This window comes from Octopus bimaculoides, chromosome 24 (genome assembly GCF_001194135.2).
Source record: "Octopus bimaculoides isolate UCB-OBI-ISO-001 chromosome 24, ASM119413v2, whole genome shotgun sequence".
Taxonomy (NCBI): domain Eukaryota; kingdom Metazoa; phylum Mollusca; class Cephalopoda; order Octopoda; family Octopodidae; genus Octopus; species Octopus bimaculoides.
Window position 1 is genome coordinate 13084411 of NC_069004.1, and position 9277 is coordinate 13093687.

The following is a 9277-nucleotide window of genomic DNA, read 5'->3' on the forward strand; positions in this document are numbered from 1 at the left end:
AGAGTGAGGTTTGGGGTAGAGGTGGGGTATGTGGGGTGGGATGTGTAGGGGTGGGGTGTGGACGGAGGGGGTATCGATGAAGGGAGAAGTTGGGTAGGAGTGAAGAGAGGAAGTAGGTGTGAGATGAAGAAAGGAGAGGAGGGGAGTCAGATGAAGAGTGGAAGGGAGTTGAGCCCATGTGGTGCAAAGGAGCAAAGAGAGAAGATTAATTCCTGTTCATAGTGAAGGTGGGAGTCTGGATGGCACCTGTGCAAAGACAATCCAAACAGACAGGTGTTATAATGAATGAGTGGTAGAGTGGAAATAGCACGAGACTGGGGTATCATTGCTGCGTCTAATGTCTCGGAGGTGCTCCATGAACCGGTCAGCCAAGCAGCATCCTGTTTGACTGATGTACAGAGAAGGACAGAAAGAGCAGGAGATGCAGTAAATGACATTGCTAGAAGTGCATGTAAAGGAGTCAGTGATATGATAGGGATGATGATGGGTGCCTGTGAGGATGGTGGTGTTGGAGAGGTAGGGGCAAGTGCAGCAGTGTGGGTGGGAGCAGCGGAATGAGCTAGGTTGGGAGGTGGGGTTAGTGAAGAAACTGTGGACCAGGAGGTCATGTAGGTTGTGGAAGATGTGCAAAGTGGAGGGGTCAGACTGGAGTCGCTGGAAGGCTTGGAGAATGGAGTGTTGGAAGGGCAGGGTGGAGGGGGTGGTAGGTGAGTGGAAACGAGAGACGGGTAACGGTGGGGCAGGTGCGGGTGCAGGGAGAGAGAGCAGAGGCACAGTCCACAAAACGTGCTCTGGCAAAGGCGGTGTGGATAGTGGTGAGGGGATATCCAGGAAGGATGAAGTGGCAAGTCACGAGTTGAGACCGAGTCTCAAAGTCATGATTATCACTGCAGAGCCTGCACAGACAGAGGAATTGGGAGTAGGGGTGGAGAGCTTGGTGTGGGTAAGGTGGAAGGAGGAGAAGTTAAAGTTGGAGTGTGAGTCTGTGTGTTTGCAGTGGATGGAGGTAGTGAGAGTGGAGTTGTGTATGTTGACCGAAATGTCGAGAAAGGCAATGGAAGTGTTGGAAATGGTGCAGGATGGAAGGATTGGGTAAAAGAGAGGAAGGAGTCTAGTTGTTTGCAGGAGTGTGAAGCTGCACCGATACTGTCATCAATATAACAACCATATAATTTGGGAGTGGGACTAGTAAATCTTGAAAATATTTGGGCCTCAATGTAGCCAACAAACAGGTTCACATAGTTGAGACCCATTCTCATTCCCATGGCCACTCCCAAGAACTGTTGGTAACCCCCCCACACAAACGAGAAGTAGTTGAGGGAGAGAACAAGTTTGGTCAGACGAAGAAGTGTGGATGTGTCAGGTTGGGGGTTGGGTCTAAGAAGTGTTTGAGGGCAAGAAGTCCTTCGTGGTGTGGGATCACTCTTTATAGACTCTTGATATCAAGAGTGAAGAGAAGTTTAGAGGGGCCAGGAGGGAAGGAGAAAGAGGTGAAAAGGAATATGGTTAGTGTTGTGGATGTGGCATTGGGTGTGACAAAATGGAGGAGTGAGTGGAGTTTATGTTGTTAAGCGCGAGCGAGAAATTCATGGAAGAGATGATTTAAATGGATTATGTAACAGAGTATGCATAGGAAGGAGAAGAAGATGGAATAAGTGAGAGGGAGAAGGTGGTCCATGGTATGTATTTTGGAGAGATTGGAATGAATGGTGGTGCACATAAGGTGGCAAGAAGTAGTATGGAGTATGGGTAGGATGGCTGAAGCAGAGTGGAGAGTGGGGTGGAGATGGAGGTGGAAACCATCGGGGATGAGGCGGTGGTGAAGAAAAAATAGGATTAAAAAATCCTGGCAGTTATCAATAAATTACTCAGTATTTAAAGAAATTTGGTTATGAATGTTCAACAATCAGATACCAGTAAATGTCAGTAGAATACATTATCCAGGTAAATGCTCATGCATGACAGGTAAATCCAAATTATTCCTTTTGCAGAATTTTGAGAAATTCAGAGTATTTAACAGCAAAAAATATGTATAGAGAAAATTATACACACACACACACACACATATATATATATACATGAAGTTATGTCTGGAACTAGTAGTTGATAAGTGTGTGTTTATTAAGAGGGAGAAGATTATATTTTAGGGGTGACAAGTTCAGGGAGAGGGTATAAATGGATTACATCAATCCCAGTACGTATTTATTTTATCAACCCCGAAAGGATGAATGACAAAGTCAACCTCAGAGGAATTTCAACTCTGAACATAGAGACAGGTGAAATGCTGTTAAGCATTTTACCTGGCGTGCTAATAATTCTGCAGCTTGTCACCTTCATGATGTGAAATATATTGATACGAAGTTTACTAGAAGCTGTAAAATTTGAACTTATAGCCATGTGATTACTAGTTCGGGACCTTTCCCTTAGAGCCACCATGTCTATTGTGGCAAAAGAAGAAAAAAAGTAAGTGTTGACTATGACAACAAAGTTCCATTATAATTCCAAAGGAAGGAAAGACTTTGGTAAAGGAGAAAGAAAAAGACAAGAAAATAGAGAGTTTGAGGGGAAAAGAAGAGGAAAAAAAACAAACTAGATTTCTTTAATTAACTGGAAGAAATATCTCTGTTTGGTAGATATGGCTCCCACCCCAACCAAACTGCCATCTCTTCAATACTTCCCCCTCTGCTTGAGTGTTAGATGTCTTTGGTAAATTACAAAGACCGACTTTGGATGGAGGACAGAACACAGCCTTGTAGAAATAGTATTTTACACACACATCTACACACAGACCCTCCCTCGTTCTCTATCTTGTTTCACTCTCTTTCTCATTCTCTCTCTCTCTCTCTCTCTCTGACACCCACCTACCCACCAAATTATATTTTTATCTCTCAACCACACACATACCCATAATCCATTACTGTTGTTGTCAATATAAGATATATCTTCCTTCTCACACACACACGGATACACGCACACATGCATGTACAAACCATGCTCTCACCATTACCTACATTCTTATAGACATACATAGACACACAAGCATACACAACTGCACGTATGTATCCATATACATATACACACACATACAAACATGCCCGTTTATACACCTCACAAAGAAACCACACACAGGTGCACACGTGCACACACATACACATTGATAGGGGAAAATTAAGACATAAATACAGATAGTTGGCTGACCCATGGGGTGGATGGACCAGAAACCCTAACTCTGCATGATATGGTGGTGGTGGTGGAGAGATGGAGTGAGGGAGAGGAAGGAGGGGAAAACGTTAACTGGAACAGTAGCAATATTGTTTGGATAAAAGGACCATGTGTACCTCACCCTCTCCACCATTAAAACATTAATGACAGAATGAAGCAATGAATAAATTAAAAACAAAACACATACATATATGCATGTGTGTGTGAGTGTGTGTGTGTGTATGTGTGTGAGTGTGTGTATACTTAAAAGCTTGTTAAACTCTCCACCCCTATCTCCCACCCATCGTTTTATTGTGGTGGCCGGGAGATGGAATAAAGGAGGCTTTGGTTGGAATTAAAAAGTGGCAGCAGACAGATAAACCGTTATTTGTAAGGAATTATGTGGAATGGATGTCTGGGGGTAATAAGGAGTGCAGATGGGTGAGGTGGGGGAGAAGTGAGAAGGGATAAAAATAGAAAAAAAAAAAAGAAAAACAAACCGGAGGGGAACACGAGAGAAAAAAGGAGAGAGTGTGCGTGCGAGATGGGGAGAGAGGGGGGGAGGAGAGAAATCAATGAAAGGTTTTACTTTTACTTCCATATCCTCTTCCCCTGGCTTCCACCTATTACACCATTCTCCCCATGTTGACTCACACACACACACACACACACACACACACACACACACACACACACACACACTACACACTGAACACATGTGGATAGCAAAGATAGTCAAAATGATTAATGAAAAAAAGCCCCACAAAAAACAAAAAAAAAGGTGTAATAAGTGGGGTAGGTAAGTGGACGGGTGGGTGTGAGAAACATTTTGGTAATGAAGGCGATGATAATTGCGCTGTTGCTTAGCCCAGGTTATCTTTGATGAAGCAGACCTACTAATGATCAAAAGGACTTATTATCATGTCATTTTTTCTTTTTTTTTTCTACCCAGACTACATTATCCTATGTGTTCTTCCTTTTTAACTCTTTAGCATTTTAAACCAATCATATCCAGCCCAAGTATTGTGCCTGTTTTATGTACAAACTGGTCAGATCCAGCCTCTTGCACCAACCCTAGAATGTAATTTCAAAAATTAAAAAAATCATGTCACTGAAATACCAAAGGTGTGAAATAATGCATAATTGTTTGAAAAAAGATGTAAATAAATAAGCAAGGTATATGACAGAATAATCAGATTGCCAAAACATTATGACAGTAGAATGAGATTTGGAGAGAGAGCTAGAGGGGAGAGGGAGAGAATTTGGCTGCTATTTCTAGTGAGTTGACTGACAATATAGAGGGCTTTTAGTTTGTTGGTGCTATTGATCTATGGTGAAAGGATTTCTACCTGTGACCATTCCCGGCCTTATTTTTGTCAAATGGTACAGGTTTGGCTGTGTGGCAAGAAGCTTGCTTCCCAATCACATGATTCCAGGTTCAGTCCTGCTGTGTGGCACCTTGGGCAAGTGTCTTCTACTATAGCCTTGGGTTGACCAAAGCCTTGTAAGTGGATTTGGTACGCTGAAACTGAAAGAAGCCCATTGTATATATAATTAATAGTTTAAAGAAAACAGAGAATATACATAGAATAATCATTTTTTAAAATCATTGTGCAGTCATATGAATATTCTATATGTATTCTGTTTTTTCTTTAAACTATTAATTATTTCTCCTATATTGACAAGAATAAAGTCTCTATAGGGACAACTGGGTTTTCAGGAATGGAAAGTGCTAAGAAATGGTTAAACTAACTGACCATAAATATTAGGACATAAGCACACAAATGATAACCAGAATGATCAATCGATATAAATGCACAACTGGTGGCTGCTTGGAAAACATATCCCCATAAACCAAAAATTATTTTTGAAGAAATTTTTTCCAAACTGGCCTATATATCATTAGTAATATCATTAGCATATCATTAGCATATCATTAGTAAGGCAGCAAGCTGGCAGAATCATTAGCACACTGGATGAAATGCTTAGCGGTGTTTCACTTGTCGCTCCAATCTGAGTTCAAATTCTGCTGAGGTCGACTTTGTCTTTCATTCTTTCAGGGGCGATAAAATAAGTACCAGCTGAACACTGTGCCTCCAACAAAGGTTGATACAAGAGAAGTACTGGGGTTGACAAAATCAATTCGTCCCTCTCCTCACATTTCTGGCATCAAATTCGCAAATTCAATGACTGGCACCCGTGCCAGTGGAGCACTAAGAGCACCATCCGAGCATGATTGCTGCCAGAGCAGCTGACTGGCTTCCATGCCGATGGCACGTAAAAAGCACCATTCGAACGTGTTCGTTACCAGCGTCGCCTTACTGGCACTTGCGCCGGTGGCACATGAAAAAACATTCGAGCGAGGTCGTTGCCAGCGCCGCTGGACTGGCTCCTGTGCGGGTGGCACGTAAAAAACACCTTTTGAGCATGGCTGTTGCCAGTACTGCCTGAGTGGCCCTCATGTCGGTGGCATGTTGGGTGAAATGCTTAGTTGTATTTCATCTGCCGCTACATTCAGAGTTCAAATTCCACCATTGTTGACTTTGCCTTTCATCCTTTCAGGGGGGTCGATAAATTAAGTACCAGTTGTGTACTGGGGTCAATCTAATCAACTGGCACCCTCCCCACAAAAATTTTTGCCTATAGTAGAAAGGATCATCGTCATCATCATCATCATCATGGCAGTGAGCTGGCAGAATTTTGTCTGTCTTTATGTCCTGAGTTCAAATTTCATTGAGGTCAACTCTACCTTTCATCCTTTCAGGGTCGATGAAATAAGTACCAGTTGAGCACTGGGGTCGATGTAATTGACTATCTCCTTCCCACAAAATTTCTGGCCTTGTGCCTTTCATAGAAAGGATTATTATTATTATTAAGGCAAGGAGCTGGCAGAATCGTTACTGCATCTCACAAAATACTTAGTAAACTGTCTTCCTTCTTTATATTCTGAGTTCAAATTCCACCAAGGTCGACTTCGCCTTTCATTTTTTTGAGGATCATGAAATAAGTACCAGTTGAGCATTGGGGGTCAATGTGATTGACTTGATCCATCCCCTAACAAATTTCAGGCCTTCTGTTTACAATAGAAAGGATTATTATTGTCATCATTATTATTACTAGATTTATCATTATCATAAATGGTTAAGAAATTCACTTTCCAGCCACATTGCTTTTGGGGTCAGTCTCACTGTGTGGCACCTTGGACAAGTGACATCTACTGTAGCCCCAGACCAATCAAAACCTTGTAAGTGGATTTGTTAAATGGAAAATGAAAGAAACATGTCATGTGTGTGTGTGTGTGTGTGTGTGTGTGTGTGTGTGTGTGTTGCTGTCTCCTTGCTTTGGTATTGCGTGATAGTCGTAATTAAGTGTCACTGTCATACAAGCAGTGTCCTTTGTTTCCAAGCTTCTGTGAAACCATGGTCTGGTCATGGGGAAATATTACTTTTGCACATACACCCTGTGTTGACTGACACAGACACACACACTGAACACGTATGTATAACAAAGATAATCAAAATGATTAATGAAATAAAAACAAAACAAAAAAAGAAAATGAGTAATAAGTGGGTAGGTCATGGCAATGACAATTGTGTGGTTGTTGAGCTGAGGTTATCTTTGATCACGCAGACCTACTAACGATCAAAAGAAGGGCTAGCAACAAGAAAGGCTAGCAACAGGAAGGGCTAGCAACAGGAAGGGCATCCTACCATAGAAAAATCTGTCTCAAGAAATTCTGTCCAGGCCAGGCGAGTATGGAAAAGTCAACATTAAATCAATGATGATGGTGTTTGTGAAGGGATGTATTTTAAATGTAGCATGTGAATATTTAAAACAAAAACAAACATGAAACATATGTACTTACCATATTTCTCACAATATAAGTTATTTCTGCATCATCAGAGTGAAACTGCTGAATATTTGGCTGTTTTCCGGTTTATTTTGGTACACATTTCCTAGAAAAAAGCAAACAAAAAAAAATCCCATTTTGTTAAACATCACATCAAATTATGTATTTATTCATTATAAAATCACATGCATCATCAACAGGATTTACTTAAAATTAGGATCTACTGAACAAATGAGATAGCCCAACCTGCTAGAAATAACAGCCAAATCTCTATGCATTAATAAACCCTAATAGATTGTTTAGAAAAACACAGTAGGACATTGGGTAATGTGACTGCCTAGATACACCATGTCTAAGGTATTTATTCAATCATTCATTTTACACCCAGTTTTTTTTACATGCTGGGGTTGAACAAATATGTTATTTGAGGTATTGATTCACAGCTGGATGCTTTTTCTGATGCTAACACTTACTTAAAATTAGGATCTACTGAACCAATGAGATAGCCCAAGCTGCTGGAAATAACAGCCAAAGCTCTATGTATTAATAAATCCTAAGAGATTGTTTAAAAAACACAGGAAACATTAGGATAATGTAGCCCCCTAGATACACCGGGTCTAAAGAAAAAGACGGGATTGTTATGGCTAGAATGACTTTGTTCAAAGGCCTAGTTAACCAGAATTGGCTTGGGGAGTCAAACAGCAACAATAAAATGTAGGAGTCACATTATGATGTAGTGCTAGATCAGTGGTTCTCAACAAGGATCCATGTGGTCCTTGGCAGTTCGTGTAAGATTTTGTTGTTAAAATTTATGATCAATAAATTGCTTATACTACAATACACAAAATATTTTAATTTTTTTATACAATTCCTAATATTTAATTATAAAAACATAATCTTTGAAATATCAAATGGCTGCAAAGGTCCATCCAAGTGAACCAAGAATCAAGGGGAACCTTAGGTAAAAACTGGTTGAGAATCCCTGTCCTAGATGGATGATGCTTGAAAAAAATTCAGAAAAGGAAAAGACAAGACAGGTACTAGCTGGAACAACTTTGATTATAGTTCTGTTTAATCAGTTAAATATTTATTCATTCATTCGTTTTACACTCATTTTTTTCCCCATGCTGGCATCGGTTGAATGAATATATTATGTGAGGTATTTTTTCACAGCTGTGTGCTCTTTCTGAAGCTAACACTTACTTGATTTTCAAGTGAAAGATGACTTATTCCACATAGCTTCAAAGGCATGAACTGCCTAGACGATTTGTTGACAGGAGAAACAAAACACCACCTACCATGTACACACACAAACACACACATATATATTATTAATACAATATATATTATTCATATATATTTTTATGCATTTTGTATATAATTTTGCATATACATATTCATGCACACACACACACATATAGAATACAATGGACTTGCCATGATGAGTGTAAAAATCAAACAAAATAACTCATTATTTATATATATATTATGAACACATATATATGTCATTTATATATATTTTTATGCATTTTATATGTATATAAATTTTGCATACACACACGCACACACATACATAGAGAGAGAGTACAGTAAACTTGCCAAGAAGGGAGGAAAACCCAACAAAAAATTGCTTAGCACACATTACATAAATTATTGACACACAGACACACACAGACATATATATTTTATATATAAATTTTACACGCGCGCACATACACAAACACACACACACATAAAGATTACAGTGAATTTGCCATGAGGAGTGGGAAAATCCAACAAAAAAACTGTCTGGCAAGCACATACATTTTATATATATTATTCACACACACACACACATATTATATATATTTTTGTGTATTTTATGAATATTATTTATATATATTTTTAAATATTTTATATATAAATTTTACATATACACACATACATATGTTTCGGTGCCAAAACGAGGGGTAATCTGTTAGCTACTCATCGGGCCAAAGATTCCTTAATTAAATGAAGCTTAGATTGTCGTCAAGGGATTTCTTCTGAGGTTCTGCTAGTTATGAAACATATGTAGCCTAGATTTTATCTACTCCATATATATATATATATATATATATATATATAATCATAAATATACAGGGATTAGCATGAGTTGCTTCTCCAACATACTGAAAATTTAGAAATAGCAGTCAAATAGTAGTTCTTTGACTGCTATTTCTAAATTTTCAGTATGTTGGAGAAGCA

General features: G+C 39.3%; 1 protein-coding gene across 5 annotated transcripts in view; it reads right to left on the reverse strand.

Moving 5' to 3' along the window:
* Positions 1-9277, reverse strand: part of LOC106871669 (uncharacterized) — a 118084-nt gene that overhangs the window by 37401 nt on the left and 71406 nt on the right. For all 5 annotated transcript variants that reach the window (XM_014918254.2, XM_052976191.1, XM_052976194.1 and 2 more), the window contains exon 2: positions 7067-7157. The gene's annotated coding sequence lies outside the window, so the exon portion shown is untranslated. The remainder of the gene's footprint in view (positions 1-7066; positions 7158-9277) is intronic.